At 36.6% G+C, this 23,081-nt stretch overlaps 1 long non-coding RNA gene across 1 annotated transcript; it reads right to left on the bottom strand.

Annotated features, from left to right (window-relative positions):
• Window positions 1–1,253: 1,253 nt before the first annotated feature.
• On the bottom strand, window positions 1,254–20,278 carry LOC136042617 (uncharacterized). Its single transcript, XR_010621364.1, has 2 exons — window positions 20,219–20,278; window positions 1,254–1,554 (listed from the first exon to the last, which is right to left on the bottom strand). It is a non-coding gene; the product is annotated as an uncharacterized LOC136042617 (long non-coding RNA).
• Window positions 20,279–23,081: the final 2,803 nt, after the last annotated feature.

Raw genomic sequence — 23,081 nt, forward strand, 5'->3', positions numbered from 1 at the left:
TTTATCGGATGTTTTTCTGGAACATAATACTTTATATTATTGTTGCACTCCAATCACTTTCGGCTAATAAAAAAGGAACTAGACCTTTCAATTTCCATTGAATGAGCCTTTTCTTAGGTTTCTAAGACCACAAATGGCCATCTCAAAATTTCTGTCAGATACATATCGGTAAACCAAGAGGCAGGGGGGGGGAGTATCCATCCTTTGATCACTCTCAATCTAAAAAAACAACAACATTATAACTTCTGATTACCAATCCAATGTCCAATAGCCTTCCTCTGAAGTTTAAACGATCTTTTCTACGTAAACCTTTCTATGAAAACCTTATACATCCCCTGGGCATTACTTACAACCCTTGCCTTGAGGGCTCTGGGGTGGTTGTCATCCTCAAAGACATATTTCCAGACCTTTCAACTACGTTGAACTGAATGGCTATCTCAAAATTTCGATTGGAGGTATTTGGAGAAATGGCGGGCGTGGGAGGGGTGCTAGCTGCCCTCCAATCGCTTTTCACTATTAAAAACGGCACTAGCCCTTCTAATTTCCAACAGAATGAGCCCTTTTTGAAATTTCTATGCCCACTCTTTCGATACGCAGTGTTCTGATGTAAAACTCAAAAACTAAATAATTTTTGAACTTGCAACTAGACAATTTCTGTATAAGTATGACTTAGTTCTTTTCTTATGATTATTTTGTCTGATTTAAAACTAATATATTTTTTCTCTGTTAGAAAATGTCAAAAGATCATATCTACATAGTTATAAATTTCCAAAAAAATTATATACAAACTGGTTAAAAAACTTATTCCTTGTGACACGCAGGATTAAACCAGGAAACCACTACGCTGTCACAAGGTGTTTCGTAGTAAAAAAATATTTTTGTATTGTAATTGAAATACAGAAAAATTATTCCCCTCCTCGGTTTTGAAAAGTAACTTGTACATGATGTTTTCATTGGAAACGCCCTTTTTGTAGTTTAACTGAAAAAATTTTAATTTCCTTTGGGCCACAGATTTTTTTAATTTTTTTTTTAATACTTTGATTGAAAATTTCCATTTTTGGCATTTTAACTGAATAAAACAACATACCATTCAACCTGGATTATAAAAAAAAATTTGGGGTATTTTCATTGAAAAACGTCTATTTTTGTTACTTCCGTCGAACAGAATAAAAAAAAAACAGTCCTCCCCACCTAGATTTTGAAAAACCTATTTTGTCTTTCTCCAATTATATAAAATAAATAAACAAAAAAAATAGAGATATTAAGGTATGTATTTTTATAATCAAAATGGAGACAGTAAAAAAAAAAAAAATAAAAATATATTCTGCCAGATCATGTCCATGGCAGGTACAATGAAAAAGCTACACATCCGATTATAGAAAATCCTATAAAATATAGTTTGGTTGGTTTTTGAATAGATGGCACTGAGGTATTAGCAAAAAATATAAACATATCATTGAAATTGAAGTTTCTGTTGATAGCATAGGTTTTGCAGATCCAGGCACCAATCCAGTAGAGCAAAGGCGACGATAATGCAACCATCCTTGTTTTGACCTGAAACACAACTGATAAGATAATACTCAGTTCTAATAGTCGACTGACAAATTTCACCAGGTATTTCAGGTCTAAAGTTATACTTTCACAAGCAGGGGTGCCAATTAAATGGGCTAGGGCAATAGTCCCTCCCTTAAATTTTGAAACATTTTTTTTTGGTATTTTCATATAAAAAAGGAACAAATATCATCTCCCTAGTTATAAAAAAAACACCTCTTCCATACCTTACATATATATATATTCACATATATATAAATATATATATATATATATATATATATATATATATATATATATATATATACATATATATATATATATATACATATAAATATATATATATATATATATATATATATATATATATATATATATATATATATATATATATATATATATATATACATTTCATGAGCATGAATTAGATAATTTCCCCCTTCTCAGCAATGGTATTAGTATCTATGAGGCATGCAAAATTACACAAGATGACAAAAGACCATGAACAGCTAAAGAAAAAGGCATACACAGGAAGCAGCCAAAATAACATTAAATTGCAAAGGGAAACGTTGCACAGCCAAAACCACTGTTAGAACGCAAAGCAAAATTACTATCGAATTCAGGAACGTGTTAGTTTAGCGTGCGCAAGTCTGCGAAGGATAAACGGGAACAAAGAAAGAAGTTCATGCCAGAATTACTTAATTCAATCAAAATTGCTGATTTTTCATCATAAAATGAAGAAATATCATTTTAGCGTCTGCAAAGATACACAAGAAGGAAAAAATGAATTCACAACTGGATTTCTTAACCACCCTGGAATAGAATGAATTTATTTTGGCTCTTTGGAATGAATTTATTATTATATTGAATGAATTCGAAATTACAGATGATTGCAAATGAATACGAACAGCTATAACAAAATGTATGGAATTATGTTTTAGATAATAATGCACGAAAATGAGGCACAAACAAGATCTACGATTAGAAGACATATGACAAAAAATATTAAAACAAATCTCAATGAAAACGACTGAAAGCCGATAGGTTTTGAGACAGTCATTTGTCCAAAAATCATCGGAAGATCATATAATAATGCCTTTGGGGTGGAAAGAATCCCTCAGAGTCTGGGGGCAAAGGTTGTAAGTTATGCCCCAGGAGTATATCAGGTTTTTATAAAAGGAGTGGTCATGTGAACTTTAAAAGAGACTCATTTAATTTGAAATGTATAGTTCTAGTTTCCTTTTTAAGAGTCTTTCTAAGAGCAACTAGCCCCCCTCCCTGACATTCTCTTTTCTTAAAGACAGTTAATTGAAATTGTGAGAGAGCCATTTTGTTACCAGTAGTCCAAATATCATATAGCAATTTCTTTTGGGTGGAAACCCCAGAGCCCTTGGGTAAGGGTTGTAAGTTATGTCCCGGGGAAAATAAGGTTTTTTGGGAACGAATGGTCATATAAGCTTCGAATCGGATGTAGCTCATTTGATTAGAATTCCAAAGTTCTAGTACCCTTTTTATGACACTGGGTATTAACCAAGCGACATATAGGGATCGCAAATTCTGTCGGTCTGTCTGTCTGACGGTCTGTCCGTCGTTCTTTCCTGGTTTTGCCACTTTAGGCACTTTCAGGTAAGCTAGGACGATGAAATTTGACAGGCGTATCCGGGATCGGGCCAGATTAAATTAGAAATAGTCATTTTTGCGATTTTAATATCTGGGGGGGAGTGGGGTGCCGGGTAATTCGGAAAAATAGAAAAAATGAAGTATTTTAAACTTATGAACGGGTAATGGGATCTTAATGAAATTTGATATTTGAAGGATATCGTGTCTTAGAGCTCTTATTTTAAATTCCAACCAGATCTGGTGACATCTGAAGGATTTAGAGGGAGGGACCTAAAATCTTGGAAAACGCTTAGAATGGAGAGATCGGGATGAAACATGGTGGAGATACTAAGCAGAAGTCCTAGACACGTGATTGACATAACCGGAACGGATCTGCTTAATTTGGGGGAGTCGGAGGTTGGGTTGATCCTAAAAAATTAGAAAAAATGAGGTATTTTTAACTTACGAAGTAGTGATTGGATCTTAATGAAATTTGAAGTTTGGAAGAATATCGTGTCTCAGAGCTTTATTTTAAATCCCGACTGGATCCGGTGACATTGGGGGGATTTTAGGGGGGAACTTAAAATCTTGGAAAACGATTAGAGTGGAGGGATCGGGATGAAACTTGGTGTATAAATAAGCACAAGTCCTAGATAAGTGATTGACATAACTGGGACGGATTCGCTCTCTTTGGGGGAGTTGGGGGGAGGGTTAATTTTAAAAAATTAAAAAAATGAGGTATTTTTAACTTACGAAGGAGTGATCAGATCTTAATGAAATTTGGTTTTTGGAAGGATATTGTGTCTCAGAGCTCTTATTTTAAATCCTAACCGGATTCGGTGACATTGGGGGGAGTTGGAGGGGGACCTAAAATCTAGGTAAGCGCTTAGAGTGGAGGGATCAGGATGAAATTTGGTGTTAAAAATAATCATAAGTCCAAGATACATGATTTACATAACCGTAACGGATCCGCTCTCTTTGAGGGAGTTTGGGGGAGGAGGGTTAATTCTGAAAAATTAAAAAAACAGGTATTTTTAACTTACGAAGGAGTGATAAAATCTTAATGAAATTTCGTCGGGATCAAACGATGGAGAAAATAATCATCAGTCCTAGATACTTGATTTACTTATCTGGACCAGATCAACTGTCTTTGGTGGATTTGGGGGGGGGGGGAGTAATTTAGAAAAAATAGAAAAAAATGAGGTATTCCTAACATGCGAACGGGGATCAGATCTTAATGAAATTTGATATCAATTACTACTACTACCACTAAAGCTTAGGCTACTACAATTAATTCTACTACTAATAGTACTTTTACTGCTATTATTGTGAGTTTGCAAGTTTCATTTATTTATTGATAGTGATTTTTTGGTAGTTTTACGCTTGGAAGATTATTTGACTTTAATTCCACTCATTTTTAGCTTAATAGAGCTCTTTACTTTTCTTTGAAAATTATATTTTGTGGAAATAGTTTATTAAATTAATCAAAACAAAAGCCAAGCATGTAGGGTGAATTTTGTCAATGCAGACAGTTCAACTTTTGAAGAGGCTCATTTAATTTTAAATGCATAGTTTTAGTTTCCTTTTTAAGAGTCAATTATGAAAGAGAGCAGCTAGCCCCCCTCCCTGACAGTCTCTTTTCTTAAAACACAGTTAATTGAAATTGTGAGACAGCCATTTTGTTACCAAAAGTCCAAAAATCATATAGCAATGTCTTTTGGGTGGACACCCCAGAGCCCATGGGTAAGGGTTGTAAGTTGTGTCTCGGGGTATATAAGGTTTTTTGGGAACGAGTGGTCATATAAGCTTTGAATCGGATGGAGCTCATTTGATTGAAATTCCGAAGTTCTAGTTTCCTTTTTAATAGTCAAAAATAAACGAAGTTCAATCAGCCCCTCCAAAGCCTATCATTCCACAAAACATATCCCAACCAAATTTGGAGAGATCTATTTCGTTCAGCCTTTTTGAAAGGTCCAGTAATTATGTCTGAGGATGTCAACCTGCCAAAAGTTCTCAGGGCAAGGGTGGTAACATAGGCAATTTGTTCATTGTTTAAACACATCATATGTTATTGAGAAAGGTATGCATGTTTGAACTTTGCTTTCCAAGAAGACGAAGGGCACTCAGGTGAGCCTTTCAGAGAATGTTTTGAACTAAGTCAAAACTTGTTATGTCTACAAAGTATATGTTATTGAGAAAGGTATTAAGTTAGAACTTTCTGAGAATGCTTAAAAGGGAATATTGTCTCGCCAAAAGGTAATATGTGCACACTACTGCTAATATTACTGCTACTACTTCTATTGATCCTATTCGTACGGCTAAGAGCACTGAGAAGAAAATATGATAAGATTAAGGTTATCAATAGGACATATCTGCAATGTATTAAGTTTTATTAAGTTGTAAGGATAATTTTATTAAGTTGAAACCTCTAGGACTTGATGAGAGGAAGGTTCTGCCGATATGTTCATGCTACTACTAGTAATATCAATACTACTACTGTAACTACTATTACAACTATGCCTAGAGATATGAAGGTGAAATTTTCAAGGAATTTTGAGGGGAAAGTTGAAGTGAATCACAACACGCCGTTTATGTGCAGATTTTCCAATGGGTGTAACAGAAATGGGTAAAACTAAGAGGGGTTGTTGCGAGGGATGTTGAACTAACCAAAATAATATGTTTTTCACCTAATACTTCTACTTCTACTCATACTATTACTACTATTATTACTACTTCTATTACTACTACTGCCACTAAAGCTTAGGCTACTACAATTAATTCTACTGCTAATACTACTTCTACTGCTATTATTGTGAGTTTGTGAGTTTTATTTCTTTATTGATAGTGATTTTTTGGCATTTTTACGCCTGGATGATTATTTGACTATATTTCCGCCCACTTTCGGCTTAACGGAGCTCTTTACTTTTCTTTGAAAAGCTTATTTTGTGGGAAAAGGTTTTTAAATTAATCAAAACAAAAGCCAAATGCGCAGGGTGAATCTTGTCGGTGCAGAAAGCTTATATCGAGGAAAAGGAGCTTGCAATCAGGAAAAATTAAGATGAGGCAATCTATTTATTCTCTAATCAATAATTATCGCGTCATTCATTCATTGAATTAAGAAATTCTGACGTTCATTAAATTATTCCTTCCTGTTAATTAATCATTTTATAGGATTTTCTTTCTTCAGGAAGTTGATATGATTTTTATCGTTGGTTCTCTCATAGCCACAGAATTCATTACAATTTGATTTGATGTCACTTTTCATTCTTTTCACTGATGTCACTCCCTGTCACTTTTTTTCTAACCTTGGATATAGTTTTCGATCGTTTTTATTTAGATTTGTTTTGACATTTTTTTCATATGTCTTCTAGCCGCAGATCTTGTTTGTGCTTCATTTTCGTGGATTATTATCTAAGACATTTTTCTATGCATTTTGTTTCAGCTGTTTGATTCATTTGCAATCATCGGTAATTTCGAACTCATTCAATTTAATAATAAATTCATTCCAAAGAGCCAAAATAAATTCATTGTATTCCATGGTGGTTAAGAAATTCAGTTTTGAATTCATTTTCTCCTTCCTGTGTGTCTTTACAGACTCTAAAATAATATTTCCTCATTTTATTATGAAAAATCAGCAATTTTGATTAAATTAAGCAATTCTGGCTTGAACTTCATTCCTTCTTCTCGTTTACCCATCGCAGACTTACGCACGCTAAACTAACACGTTCCTGAATTCGATTGTAATTTCGCTTTGTGTTCCAACAGTGGTTTCAGCTGTGCAACGAACATGCATACATACACCTTATTTTTATATGGATAGATAGATATACATATACGCTATAAATTAACTACGTAAAACTTGCGAATATACAACATTCTTTGCTGTCCCTTTGTCTGTGCATATAAATAGATTGTTAGATTTACCGACCCTCGAACATGCAACATAAAATTGTCCATGGGAAAAACAATCTGTATTAAGATCTATACCGCATTTTTCTAATGATTGTCCTTGAGCTTTGTTGATGGTGATTGCAAATGTTAATCGAATTGGGAATTGCAATCTTTTAAATTGAAAAGGCAGATCTGTTGGAATCATGGGAATGCAAGGAATAAGAATAGCCTCATCCTCAAAAGGCCCTGTCAAGATTGTTGTCTCTATTAAGTTTTCCATTGTTTTTTTTACGGCAAGTGGCGATCCATTGCAAAACATTGGTGGGCTAATGTTTCGTAACAGTATTATCGGTACGCCTATTTTTAGTTCTAGTATGTGTGGTGGAATCCCTGGGAATTTAAAAATTCAGATGGGTAATTAACCGTTTCATTTGGTTCCAGAACTGTGTCGACTGACTTGTAAATGACTGCCTGGTCTCAAATCTTGGTCAAAATAAAATTGTTGATTTCGTGGAGGTCTTTATTCTCGGCTGCCAGAATCGCTCGTTCACTTTGCAATTTATGATTTTTATAATTGGTTAGAATATTCGGAAATACATTTTTAACCAATTCATTTTTGGACGTCACTAAATTACAGAATTCAGCAGGCAGTTGTATACGTCCTGAAATTGAGTCTACTGGAAGCTTTCCGTTTCCAATTGCCAGCAATTGATCTGAAAATATTTCAGCAGATTCATCGTTTTGCAATTGCACACGTATATTTATAGTTAATTTTAATGTCTTATTCATTTTCTCCTTCCTGTGTATCTTATATAATAATATAAAATTAATAATAATATAAAAATAATATAGTTTATTATTAATGTCATTATTAATTATATTGCAATTTGTTCATTTTTCAGAAGCAGTATATGTTATTGAGAAAGGCATGCATGTTTGAACTTTACTTTCCATGAAGACGAAGGGCATTCAGGTGAGCCTTTCAAAATTACTCTTCAAGAGGACTTGCTCACTAGAAAGATTTCTCAACTTTCTTAATTTTGCAAGGGAACCTTTCGATTGGTTTTAGAAAAAGTAGTGTTTATTGATGTCCAATTTTGAACTCTGAGGGTTTTAACCGACTATTTAGAAAGCTATAGGAGAGAGACAGAGTTTAAACCCTATTATCAACTTAGATCGTCGTACGAAAAACCAGTTGGCACATCTATCAATATCAAAAGAAAATTTTTTCACATGCTGACCAATGGTCATCCTAACGCTGGTACCAATCTCCGGATTCTGTGCTTTCAAGCGTAAGTGTAATGCAATGTTGGGGGCCTAGAGGGGTAATATTTATGTTATTTGCCATAGTAAAGATAAACGATAATCAGGCACCTTTTTCGTGAGCAATCGATACCGGTTTGGAAAGTCAGTGAAAGTGAAAAGTCGGGATTTAAAATGAGAGCTCTAAGTCACGACGTCCTTCTAAACATCAAAATTCATTAAGATCCCATCACCCATTCGTAAGTTAAAAATACCTCAATTGTTCTAATTTTTCCTCTCCCTACAGCCCCCCAGATGGTCGAATCGGGGAAAACAACTTTATTAAGTCAGTTTGTGCAGCTCCCTGACACGCTTACCAATTTTCATCGTCCTAGTACGTCCAGAAGCACCAAACATGCCAAAGCACTGAACCCAACGACCTAACTCCCCCAAAGAGAGCAGATCCAGTCCGTTTACTTCAATCACGTATCTGCGACATTTATAAGCGTTTTCAAAAATTACCGGTTTCCCCCTCCAACTCTCCTCAATGTCAACAGATCTGGTCGGGATTTGAAACAAGAGCTCTGAGACATGAGTTTCATCTGAATATCAAATTTCATTAAGATCCGGTCACGAGTTCTTAAGTTAAAAATACCTCAATCTCTCTAATTTTTCCAAATTAACAACCCCTAGCTCCCTCAAAGATAAAGGATTGGTTCCAATTATGTCTATCTTGTATCCCTAACTTGTGCTTATTCTTCCCATCAAGCTTCATCCCGATATCTCCACTCAAAGCGTTGTCTAAGATTTCCAGTTTCCAAAATTTCTGTTTCCCTCCTCCAGCCCTCTATGTCCCTTAATCCGATTCGAATTGAAAATGGAGCATCTGAGACACAAGATTCTTTGATGTATAAAGTTTCGTTAAGATCCGATCACCCTTTCGTAGATACCTCGATTTTCACGTTTTCCAAGAATTCCGGTTTCCCCCTCCAGCTTCCTTCAATGTCACCGGATCAGGTCGAGATTTAAAATGAGAGTTCTAAAGCACAAGATCCTTCTAGATATCAAATTAAGTAGATATCATTAAGATCTGATTACCCGTTCGTAAGTTAAAAATGCCTCATTTTTTCTAATTTTTCCAAATTACTTCCCCCCTGGGATGATTCTTCCCACCAATTTTCATCCTGATCTCTCAGCTTTAAGTGTTTTCCAACATCCCCCCCCCCTAATGACACTGGGGTCGGGATTTAAAATAAGAGATCTGAGTTTCGAAGTCCTTCTAAATACGAAATTTCATTAAGGTAAGATCACTCTTTTGTAAGTCAAAAATAGCTGATTTTTCTAATTTTTGGAATCAACCTTCTCCCTCCCAAACTACCCCGAAGAGAGCAAATCCGTTCCGGTTATATCAATCCGGTATCTAGGCCTTTTGCTTATTTTCCCCGCCAAGTTTCATCCCGATCCCTCCAATCTAAGCGTTTTCCAAGAATTTAGGTTCCGACCCCCCCCCAACTTCCCCTTCACCAGATCCAGTCGGGATTTAAAATAATAGATTTGAGACATATTATCCTTCCAAACATCAAATTTCATTAAGATCCGATCACTCCTCGTAAGTTAAAAATACCTAATTTTCAAAATTAACCCCACCCCAACTCCCCAAAGAAAGCGGATCCGTTCCGGTTATGTCAATCACACATCTAGGACTTATGATTATTTTCCCCATCAAGTTTCATCCCGATCCCTCCACTCTAAGCCTTTTTCAAGAATTTAAGTCCCCCAAAACTCCCCCCAATGTCAACAGATCCTGTCGGGATTTGAATTAATAGCTCTGCGACATGATATCCTTCTAATTATCAAATTTCATTAAGATCTGATCACTCCTTCGTAAGTTAAAAATACCTCGTTATTTTTTTATTTTTGAGAATTAACCCTCCTCCCCCATCTCCCCCAAAGAGAGCGGATCCGTTCTGGTTATGTCAAAAACGTATCTAGGACTTACAATTATTTCACCACCAATTTTCATCCCGACGCCTCCACTATAAGTGTATTCGAAGATTTTAGGTTCTCCCCCAACCCCCCCAATGTCATCGGATTCAGTCGGGATTTAAAACAAGAGCTCCAAGACACAGTATCTTTCCAAAAATCAATATTCATTAAGATCCGATTGCTCCTTCGTAAGTTAAAAATACCTCATTTTTTCTAATTTTTCAAAAGTAACCCTCCCACCCCCCAAAAGAGAGCGGATCTGTTCCGGTTATGCCAATCACGTATCTAGGACTTGCACTTATTTTCCCCAGCAAGTTTCATCCCGATCCCTCCACTTTAATCGTTTTCGAAGATTTAAGGTTCCACCCCCCCCCCCCAACTCACCCTTCATCAGATCCGCTTGGAATTCAAAATAAGAACTCTGAGACATTACGTATCTCGGACTTATGATCATTTTTCCCGTCAAGTTTCACCCCGATCCCTCCACTCTAAGCCTTTTCCAAGATTTTAGGTCCCCCCAACTCCCCTAAATGTCACCGGATCTGGATTTAAAAAAGAGCTCTGCGAAATGATATCCTTCTAAACACCAAATTTCATTAAGATCTGATCACTCCTTCGTAAGTTAAAAATACCTCGTTTTTTCTTTATTTTTCAGAATTAACCTTCCTCCTCCCAACTCCCCCGAATAGTGCGGATCCGTTCCCAGTTATGTCAATCACGTATCTAGGACGTAAGACTATTTTTACCACCAAGTTGCATTCCCATCCCTCCACTCTAAGCATTTCCGAGATTTTAGGTTCTCCCCCAACTCCCCCCAATCTCATCGGATCCGGTCGGAATTTAAAACAAGAGCTCCAAGACACCATATCCTTCCAAGGAAAGAATTTCATTAACATCCTCCTTCGTAAGTTAAAAACACCTAATTTTTACTAATTTTTAAAAATCAAGCCTCCCGACCCCCCTAACTCCCCCAAAGAGAGCGGATCCGTTCCGGTTATGTCAATCACGTATCAAGGACTTACGATTATTTTTACCAACAAGTTTCATCCCGATGCCTCCACTCTAAGAGTTTTCCGAGATTTTAGGTTCCCACTCAATTCTCCCCAGTGTCGTCGGATCCAGTCAGGATTTAAAATAAAACTCTGAGACACGATATTCTTCCAAATTTCAAGTTTCATTAAGATCCGATCCCTCCTTCGTAAGTTAAAAAACCTCATTTTTTCTAATTTTTCAGATGAACCCTCCCCCCCCCAACTCCCCCAAATATAGCAGATTCGTTCCGGTTATGTCAATCACTTGTCCAGGACTTCTTTTTATTTTTCCCACCAAGTTTCATCCCGATCCCTCCAGTCTCAGCGTTTTCCAAAATTTTATGCTCCGCCCTCCAGCTCCCCTCAATATTACCGGATCTAGTCGGCGTTTAAAATAAGAGCTTTTAGACACGATCTCCTTCCAAAAATTAAATTTCATTAAGATCCCATAACCCATTCGTAAGTTAAAAATACTTAATTTTTTCTATTTTTCCGAAACAAACGGCCCCCCACTCCCCTCCCCCCAGAGAGTCAAATCGCAAAAACGATTTTCTAATTTAATATGGTCCCGTCCCTGATAAAACTGTCAAATTTCATCGTCCTAGCTTACCTGGAAAAGCCTGAAGTAGCAAAACCGGGACAGACCGACAGAATTTGCAATCGCTATATGTCACTTGGTTAATACCAAGTGCAAAAAGGGTACTAGAACTTCGGAATCCCTATCAAATGAACTCCATCCGATTCAAAGCTTATATGACCACTCGTTCCAAAAAAACCTTATATACCCCGGGATATAACTTACAACCCTTACCCATGGGCTCTGGGGTGTCCACCCAAAAGACATTGCTATATGATTTTTGGACTTCTGGCAACAAAATGGCTGTCTCACAATTTCAATTAACTGTGTTTTAAGAAAAGAGAATGTCAGGGAGGGGGGCTGTTTGCTCTCCCTCATATCTGACTCTTAAAAAGGAAACTAGAACTATACAATTCAAATTAAACGAGCCTCTTTTAAAGTTCACATGACCACCCCTTCCATAAAAACCTGATATGCCCCTGGGGCAAAACTTACAACCCTTACCCTCAGACTCTGGGGGATTCTTTCCGCCCCATAGGCATTATTATATGGTATTCAGACGATTTTTGAACAAATGGCTGTCTCAAAATTTTCTCAGATGTTTTTCTGGAATGTAAGATGTAGGAGGGGCTGCCCCGATCATTTTGAGTCTTAAAAAAGGAACTAGAAACATATGATTTCCAATTTAATGAGCTCTATCAGAGAGTTTAAACAACCACCCTTTCCATGAAAACCTTACGTGCCCTCGGGGCATAACTTATAAACCTTGCGCTGAGGGCTGTGAGGGGAGGAAGCTGTCAGTATCAAAGACATAATTTTCAGACCTTTCAACTATGCTAAACAAAATGGCTATCTTTGATTTTTGATCAGATGTGTTTGGGAATTCATGGGCGGGGGGGTGTTTGGAGGCTTGTTGCACTCCGATCACTTTTGACTATAAAAAAAGGAACTAGACGTTTCAATTTTCCATCGAATGAGCCTTTTCTTACATTCCTAAGACAACAAATGGTCATCTCAAAATTTCTGTCTGATGCATATCAGTAAACCACGAGGCAGAGGCGGGGTGATTATCCAACTTTTGATCACTCTCAATTAAAAAAAAACAACACAACATTAGAACTTCTGATTACCAATCCAAAGTCCAATAGCCCCCCTCCGAAGTTTCAACGATCACTCCTTCTATCTAAACCTTATATAACCCCTGGGCATTACTTACAGCCCATGCCTTGAGGGTTCTGGAGTGATGATCATCCTCAAAGACATAATTCTGGACCTTTCAACTACGTTGAACAGAATGGTCAGCTTAAAATTTCGATTGGAGGTGTTTGGGGAAATGGCGGGCGTGGGAGGGGTGTTAGTCGCCTTCCAATCACTTTTCTATTAAAAACGGCAATAGCCCTTCTAATTTCCAACAGAATGCGCCCTTTTCGAAGTTTCTACGCCAAATCATTCGATACGAAGTGCCTTGTTATAAAACCAAAAAAATAAATAATTTTCGAGCTTGCAACTGGACAATTCCCGTATAAATATGACTTAGTTTTTTTCTTTATATTATTTTGTCTGATTTGAAACTAATATATTTTTTCTTTATTACAAATTTCACAAGATTATATCTACATAGTTGTAAATTTTCGAAAAATCATAAATATAAATATAAATGAATCGTAAATTAACATAAATGAAGAAGAAATTCCAAAACTTATCAAATTCATTGCTGGCAAGGATATTATAGATATTGATACCCAAGAATTATTTTTGGTTGACAAATACGATTCAGGAACAAGATTTAAGCTGTTTTGCGATGACGTCAATTTTGACTTTTCGGCTAATACCAGTTTACAGATGTTTGTCAGCTTCAGTTCATAATCATATCATTATGATAAATCATAAATCTTCCTTGTGACACGCGGGATTGAACCAGGAAACCTTTAATTCAGAGACATGGCGTCATCCACTACGCTGTCAAAAGGTATGTGGTATTTTAAATTTTCTAATATATGGTTCATATAATTTTGATAAAAGAAATGCAATGGATTATGTATAGATACCTTCAAATGCAATGAAATGCAATGGATTATATACCTTCTTAGTTTACGGCAGATTTGAGGAATCATTTAAAATATCTATGTAATGGTTAAAGAGATTGATCTTAAACTTAAATATTATCTGTAGAAATTCCATCAGAGTATCATGTCTGCAGTATATTGTGGACAGCTTGGGAGATGAAGTTTAGACTTTCATATACTTTTGGGTAAGGTAATAGAGAGTCTGAGGAAAAGCAAAATCAAATTTAACATGGATGGAAGAGAGAAGGGGCTAAAAAAAATATTTGTCTCCTTTCCAGACAAAAATAAAGAAAAATTAAGATTATAATATCCTATTAGGCCTATACTAATGCACAGTTCTGCAGCCAGATAAATCAGAAGACACTTTGTGCTGTTTTAGTTTTTTAGTTTCTAATTTAAGTTTTAATTTAGTTTTTTTTTTAAATGAGAGTGATCAAAGGTTGAATACTCCTCCCCTACGCCTCGTAGTTTACCGATATGCATCTGATAGAAATTTTTAGATGGTCATTTCTTGTCTTAGAAACTTATGAAAAGGCTCATTCGATGGAAAATCGAAAGGTTTAGTTCTTTTTTTTTATTACTCAAAAGTGATCAGAGTGCAACAAGTGCCCCCCCCTCTCCACGCCCATTAATTCCCAAAACATATCTGATCAAAATTTTAAGATTGCCATTTTTTTAGCATAGTTGAAGGGTCTGAAATATATGTCTTTGATACTGACGGCTCCCTCTCCTCCCCCCCCCGCCAAAGACCTCAGCGCAAGGTTTATAAGTTATGCCCTGGGGGCATATAAGATTTTTATGGAAAGGGTGGTTGTTTAAACTCTCTGAAAGGGCTCATTAGATTGGAAATTATACATTCTAGTTCCTTTTTTAAGAGTCAACGTGATCGGGGCCGCCCCTCTCCTACGTCTTACATTCCAGAAAAACATCCAATAAAATTTTGAGACAGCCATTTGTTCAAAAATCGTCCAAAGATCATATAATAACGCCTCTGGGGTGGAAGGAATCTACCAGAGTCTGGGGGTAAGGGTTTTAAGTAATGCCCCAGGGACATATCAAGTTTTTATGGAAGGGGTGGTCATGTGAACTTTAAAAGAATCCCATTTAATTTGAAATGTATATTTCAAGTTTCCTTTTTAAGAGATCTTCTGATAAAGAGGTTTGTTGGGGGAGGGGAGAAGGAGCTGTCAGTATCAAAGACATAATTTTCAGACCTTTCAACTGTGTTAAACAAAATGGCTATCTTAAAATTTTGATCAGACGTGTTTTGGGAATTGATGGGCGTGGGGGGGGGGCACTGTTGCACTCCGATCACTTTTGACTAATAAAAAAAGAACTAGACCTTTCAATTTTCCATCGAATGAGCCTTTTCTTAAGTTTCTAAGACAAGAAATGACCATCTATTTTCCTAAATAAGGCAAATTTTCTCAGGCTCGTAACTTTTGATGGCTAAGACTAAACTTGATGAAACTTATATATTTAAAATCAGCATTAAAATGCGATTCTTTTGATGTAGCTATTGATATCAAAATTCAATTTTTTAGAGTTTTGGTTCCTATTGAGCCGGATCGCTCCTTACTACAGTTCGTTACCACGAACTGTTTGATAGGTAATGTTTGCCTGAAATATCCCGTTAGCAATATTAATGAGCTGCCAAAGGGTTTCGAATTCCCTCGCAAATCTCTCAAAGATTGATCCAGAGCCTCGAGCGATTTTTCGTGTGCCATTGTGCACTCGTCCCAAATAATAAGTTTGCATTGCTGCAATACTTTATCCATCCCAGATGATTTGGAAATATTGCATGTGGGAGTATCTGTTGAATGAAAATTCAGAGGCAATTTCAAAGCAGAATGAGCAGTTCTTCCACCAGGCAGCAACGTTGCGGCTATTCCGGACGACGCAATTTCCAACACTATGTCCTTTTTTGATCGAATTGATGCCAGAATCAATTTTATCACAAACGTTTTACCAGTACCTCCTGGCGCATCCATAAAGAAGATTTCTTCAACGTTGTTATCGACACAATGCATTATCTTATCATAAGTGTACTTTTGCTCCGACGTTAACTTAGAAATGATATTTTGTACATACGACAATAGATCACTCGTGTTGTATTTCTGTTCACTATCCAATTCTACACATGTTGAAACAGCAGCGTTACGATTAGGTGAAGGCATTCCCAAACCCTGAAGGGGTTTTTTTGCCATACATACGCACAAATCTTCAATAATAACTAAAGTGTAGTTATAAATTTCTGATGTAAAATCAAAAGTCATATCTGACGTCTCAAGCCGTTTTCGACGGAGTATATCCTCTCCATCTTAATTGTTCTGAATTTAGCGTTCCGTGTGTGACTTCTTTAAGGGGGTTGGGCATTACCCTTACTGACAATTTAGTCTCTTTTCGTAATAAAATTGTTTCTGATGCTAAGGTATTGTATTGTATCAGATTAACGACGCTTCTTGACCACTAAGGTCCCTGCGTATGCCCTGCAGTGCATTCCTGCAGCGTGATTCGATCTCTGGGTTCCGTATTACCAAGCTAAGGTCAAATCCACTGCGCAACCACAGGACTCTGATGCTAAGGTTAAACTTCAAGTGGGTTATTCTAAAATTGTTGCGAAGAGGGGGTAATAAAACCGCAAAGCCCAATCAAAAATTTATTCTTGCTTTTGTGGTCACTCGGTTTTCTATCTTTCTGGATTGTCTCCTGTTTTAAAAAGAAAAGATTTAAAGGCTCTCAAGTCATCTTATTTTCGTTTCCACCGATTTTTGTTGTATCTTCCTCCTTGGTACAAGAACAGTGATATGGTGACAAATTGTGGGGCTCCAGATTTATTAAATAAACTTAAAGTGCTACACCAGAAACTATCGACTCGATACATTTTACTATTAACCCTTTTCATGGTCTTCTAAAATGTTTTCTACAGTAATTTAATGTGTTATCAGAAATTGTTTTTTTTTGTTTTTTTTTGTGCGTTTGTTTTATACTATGCTGTTTCAAGCGGGTCACAAATAATTTATTATTATGATTAATTACAATGCCAAAAAGATGTTTTTCTACAAAACTGTTTAAAAAAGCCCCCCCCCCCCCCCCCCCCAATTGACGCCTATGTAATCTATTTAATAAACTGTGATTGGATTTGAAGGTCTTTTATAGTTCATGCACTTAATGTGTGGTTTATCTTTATATTTTAAACCAATGGTTTCATTTATAGAGGCTAAAGTGTATCTAATAACCCAACTGAACTGTAAATCAAATACTATTAGAAACAAATATCAGTTATAATAAACATTGCTTCAAGCATATTTGTAAACCACAAAAGAAACAACAAAAGAAAAACAAAGAAACAACAAAAGAAACAACAAGAGAAAACAAAAAATTGAATAATAGCACATAGCATAATTGCAAAGCCCAGGTCATGCTGGGATTAATAATAGCACAATTGCAAAGCCCGGGTCATGCTGGGATTAATTACGGCTGCGTGGTATAAGAACAAGGAAAAGTGTATTTTTTTGCATATTTATCCGCGTTATATCTCGAAAACATGTAGTTATATTAAGTGTAGTTTTGATCATGTTGGCCTGTGTTGTCTTTTATCATGTACAAGCCCCCCCGCGCGCGTAAGTCGTTACGCGCCATATTAGTTACGCGCCATTGTAGCAGTGTCCCTGTGTCCCACCTGTGAATAGAGATAGATATAAATATATATTTTTAACTACGTAAAACATAAGAATATACAACATTCTTCGCTGTCCCATTGTCTGTGAATATAAATAGCATTTATATTCCCTGTGTCCCGGTCGTCATTTGTGTCCTGGTGTCCCAGTTTGTATTTTCTCTTTGAGTGTCCCGGTCGTCATTTATATTCCCTTTGTCCCAGTGTCCCGGTCGTCATTTGTGTCCCGGTGTCCCGGTCTGTAATTTCTATTCAAACAATCCCTGTGTCTCAGTCGTCAATTATATATCCCGCCTGTACCCCGGCGTCCCTGTTGTAGTTGTGTCCCTGCGTCCCGGTCGTCATTTATATTCCCGGTCGTGATTTGTGTCCGGGTGTCCCAGTCTGTAATTTTTCTTTGAGGTTCCTGGTCGTCATTTATATTCCCTCTGTGTCGGTCGTCATTTGTGTCCCGGTCTGTAACTTATCTTTGAGTGTTTTTTCTTTTTAGTTTTTTTTAGTTTTTTACATTTTTTCAGTTTTTTTTTCTTCTTTATTTTTCAGCGTCACTATGAAGTACATATTGCCGAAACTTCAGTCATTTTACAATTAAACATTTTTCCGTGAACGCATGTCTTAAATACCATTAATGACGTCACCGCCAAAGCAAAAATGACGACAACTAATTTCATGACGTCAGCCGACACAGAAACATGACGTCACCTGATCCACAGATCCACAGACAGACAACTTATTTTTATATATATAGATTGACCGGTATGTTCAAGAAAGCAGCTATAAACAACAGCACGAAGGGAAAATGTTGTTCTTAATCATCATATTAATCGTTCAGAGCCTTTTAATTATTTTTTATTTTTTAAGCAACAATTCCAAAACTGAGTCGGTGCCAAAAAACTTGAGGCGAGGGGACAATCTGCCCCCTCATCTGAAATTACGCTACTGGACCCCTTCTTCGTGGATCAGACTGTAAGTTATGCCCAGGGGTATAGAAGACTTATATAGAAAAGGATGATCGTATAAACTACAGAGGGGGTTCATTGGATTACTAATCAGAAGTTTTAGTGCCTTTTTTGAAATTACGAGTGATGGTAATGTGGACACCCTCCCCCCCCACACACACACACAAACACATCGTATTACCCGAAATGCATCTGATAGAAACTTTGAGATGGCTATTTGTTGTCGTAGAAACTCTGAAAAAGGGTCATTCGATTAGAAATTGAAAGGACTAGTGCATTTTTAATAGTCAAAAGTGATCGGAGGTCAGAAATCCCCCCCCACGCCCATCAATTCCCAAAACACGTCTTATAAAAATTTTAAGATAGTCATTTTGTTTAGCGTAATTGAAAGGTCTGAAAATTATGCCTTTGATAATGACAACCCCCCTCCACAGCCCTCAGCGCAAGGGTTGTAAGTTATACCTCGAGGGCATATAAGGTTTTTATGGAAAGGTTTGTTGTTTAAGCTCCTTATAGGGCTCATTGGATTAGAAACCATATGTTCTAGTTCTTTTTTTAAGAGTCATCGTGATCGGAGCAGCACCTCCACCCCACCCCCCCTCTAAGTCTTGTATTCTATTAAAAGATCTGATATTCCCTAGGGGCATATCAGTTTCTTATGTAAGTGGTGGTCATATGAACTTTACAAGAGGCTCATTGAATTTGAAATGCACAGTTCTAGTTCCCTTTTTAAGAGTCGAATATGACAGAGAGCAACTAGCCCTCCTCCCTGAAATCCTCTTTTCTTAAAACAAATTTAATTGAAATTGTGAGACATCCATTTCGTTACCAGTAGTAAGGGTTGTAGGTTAAGTCGCGGGGCATATAAGGTTTTTGGGAACGAGAGGTCATATAAGCTATGAATCGGATAGACCTCATTTGACTGGAGTTTCGAAGTTCCAGTACCCTTTTTAATAGATAAAAATGAATGGAGTTCAATCAGCCCCTCCTAAGCCTATCATTTCCCAAAACATATCTGATTAAAATTTTGAGAGATCTATTTCGTTCAGCCTTTTTAAAAGGTCCAGTAATTATGTCTGAGGATGTCAAACTGTCCAAAGTTCTCAGGGCAAGGGTTGTAACTTAGGCAATTTTTTCATAGTTTAGAAGCAGTATATGTTATTGAGAAAGGCATGCATGTTTGAACTTTACTTTCCATGAAGACGAAGGGCATTCAGGTGAGCCTTTCAATATTACTCTTCAAGAGGAAAGAAAGATTTCTTAAATTTCTTAATTTTGCGAGGGAACCTTTCGCTTGGTTTTAGAAAACCAGTGTTTATTGATGTCCAGTTTTGAACTCTGAGGGTTTTAACCGATTATTTAGGAAGCTATAGAAGAGAGACAGGGTTTAAATCCTATTAACAACTTGGATCATCGTGCCCAAATCCGTTGGCCGGATCCAATGCCAAAATTCAATTTATCAATATCAAAAGAAAACATTTTCACATGCTGACCAATGGTCAGCCTAACGCTGGTACCAATCTCCTGATTCTCTGCTTTCATTCGTAAGTGTAATGCAAGGTTGGGGGCCAGGTGGGGGCCTAGAAGAGTAATATTGATCTTATTTGCCATAGTAAAAATAATTGATAATCAGGCACCTTTTTTATGAGCAAACGATTCCGGTTTCAGAAAGTCAGACAAAAACAACTTTATGTAACAAGTACTACTGACAGAAAATGAAAACTTAACAATGAATCTCTAATGACTCTAGGCAACGCAATAACACTGCCAAGATTAATTGTCCAGTTGAAATCTTATTCTGAATTGACGTATTGACGTCAAATTTTTTATATATTCTCAAATATTATATTAAATAATACTTACGTCTATTCATATAAAACCGTCAATTAAGAAAAACTAAATAAAAATTAATACGCCCCATTGACAATTTATTAGCACATAGTGTCTTTTGATTTATTCCAACTTGCCCCTCAGTGTTACCGGAGAGTTCCAACTCGATTCCCCAACCTGCTCTCAATATATTACAGGCACGGTATTTTGATTACCTGTGTATATTTAGTCCTATAACTTAGGGCAACATCTTTCTCACTATTCTCTGAAGGTATCAACTTAAACTCTTAGTTGTTCCTGAAACATTGCAGATGCAATACTTTAAGAGCCTGGCAGCACAAAGTATCTTTTGATTTATCTAGCTGCAGAACTGTGCATAATTATAAGCTGAAGGGGAGCTTATAGTTTTACAATTATTTTTTTATATCTGGAAAGGAGCTTTTGCTTGTAGATCAGTAACCTCTTTTCGTACATCTTGAGCATATTTTTCTATGGGTTCACCAAACTTCTTTATCATAAAAGAACTCTTAAAAAGGAGACTAGAACAATACATTTCAAATCAAATGAGTTTCTTGTAAAGTTCACATGACCACCCCTTCCATAAAAACCTGATAAGCCACTGGGGCAAAACTTTAAACCCTTCCCCCCAGACTCTGGGGAATTCTTTCCACCCAAAAGGCATTATTATATGATCTTCGGATGATTTTTGAACAAATGGCTGTCTCAAAATTTTATTGGACGTTTTTCTGGAATATAAGAAGCAGAGGGGGGGGGGCTGCCCCGGTCACTTTGAATCTTAAAAAAGGAACTAGAACATATGAATTCCAATCTAATGAGTCCTATCAGAGAGTTTAAACAAAACCCTTTCCATAAAAACCTTATATGCCTTCGGGGCATAGCTTATAAACCTCGCACTGAGGGCTTTGGGGAGGGAGATGGGGCTCTCAGTATCAAAGACATAAATTTCAGACCTTTCAACTATGCTAAACAAAATGACTATCTTAAAATTTTGAGCCAATGTGTTTTGGAAATTGATGGGCGTGGGGGGGTAGGGGGGCTTGCTGCACCCCGATCACTTTTGACTAATAAAAAAAGAACTACACCTTTCAATTTTCCATCGAATGAGCCTTTTCTTAAGTTTCTAAGACAACAAATGACCATCTCATCAGATGCATATTGGTAAACTACGAGGCATGGGGGGGGGGGGGGTATTCAACCTTTGATCTCTCTCAATTTAAAAAAAAAACATTAGAACTTGTGATTAGCAATCCAATGTCCAATAGCCCCCCTCTGAAGTTTAAGTTTGTGCCTGGCAGCACAAAGTGTCTTCTGATTTATCTAGCTTCAGAACTGTGCATAAGTAGAGGCCTAATAGGAGCTTATAGTTTTAATTTTTCTTTATTTTGTCTGGAAAGGAGACAAATATTTTTTTAGCCCCTTCCTTCTTCCATCCATGTTAAATTTAATTTTGGTTTTCCTCAGACTCTCCATTACTTTACCCAAAAGTATATGAAAGTCTAAACTTCATCTCCCAAGCTGTCTCCAATATACTGCAGATATGTTACTCTGATGAAATTTATACAGATAATATTTACGTTTTAGATCGATCTCTTTAACCATTACATAGATATTTTAAATGATTCCTCAAATCTGCCGTAAACTAAGAAGTGACTATACATAATCCATTGCATTTCTTTCATCAAAAGTATATGAACCAAATATTAGAAAATTCAAAATACCACATACCTTGTGACGGCGTAGTGGATAACGCCGTGCCTCTTGACCAGAAGTTTGCTGGTTCAATCCCGCGTCTCATAAGGAAGTGACCTTAATACATGAGCAAAATTAATTTTTTTGGAAAAATTATAACTATGTAAATATAATGTTTTGACATTTTCTAATAAAGAAAAAACATATTAGTTTTAAATTAGACAAAATAAACATAAGAAAAGAACTAAGTCATACTTATACGGAAAATGTCCAGTTGTAAGTTCAAAAATTATTTATTTTTTTGGTTTTATAACAGGGCACTTCGTATCGAAGGAATTGGCGTAGAAACTTCGAAAAGGGCTCATTCTGTTGGAAATTAGAAGGGCTAGTGCCGATTTTAATAGACGAAAGTGATTGCAAGACAACTAACACCCTTCCCACGCCTGCTATTTCCCCAAACACCTCCAATCGAAATTTTAAGATAGCCATTCTGTTCAACGTCGTTGAAAGGTCTGAAATTATGTTTGAGGATAACAACCACCCCAGAGTCCTCAAGGTAAGGGCTGTAAGTAATACCCGGGGTAAATAACGTTTATATAGAAAGATTGATCGTTTATGCTACGGAGGCTGGCAATTGGACATTTGATTGGTAATCAGAAGTTCTAACGTTTTTTTTTAAATTGAGAGTTATCAAAGGATGGATACCCCCCCTTGCTTCTTTGTTTACCGATATGCATCTGATAAAAATTTTGAGATTGCCATTTGTTGTCTTAGAAACTTTAGAAAAAGTTCATTCGATGGAAAATTAAAAGGTCTAGTACCATTTCATTATTAGTCAAAAGCGATCGGAGTGCAACAAGCCCCCCCCCTTCACGCATACCAATTAGCAGAACGCATCTGATCAAAATTTTAAGATAGCCATTTTATTTAGCGTAGTTGAAAGGTCTGAAAATTATGTCT

This window comes from Artemia franciscana, unplaced genomic scaffold, assembly GCF_032884065.1.
Source record: "Artemia franciscana unplaced genomic scaffold, ASM3288406v1 Scaffold_1603, whole genome shotgun sequence".
Lineage (NCBI taxonomy): Eukaryota > Metazoa > Arthropoda > Branchiopoda > Anostraca > Artemiidae > Artemia > Artemia franciscana.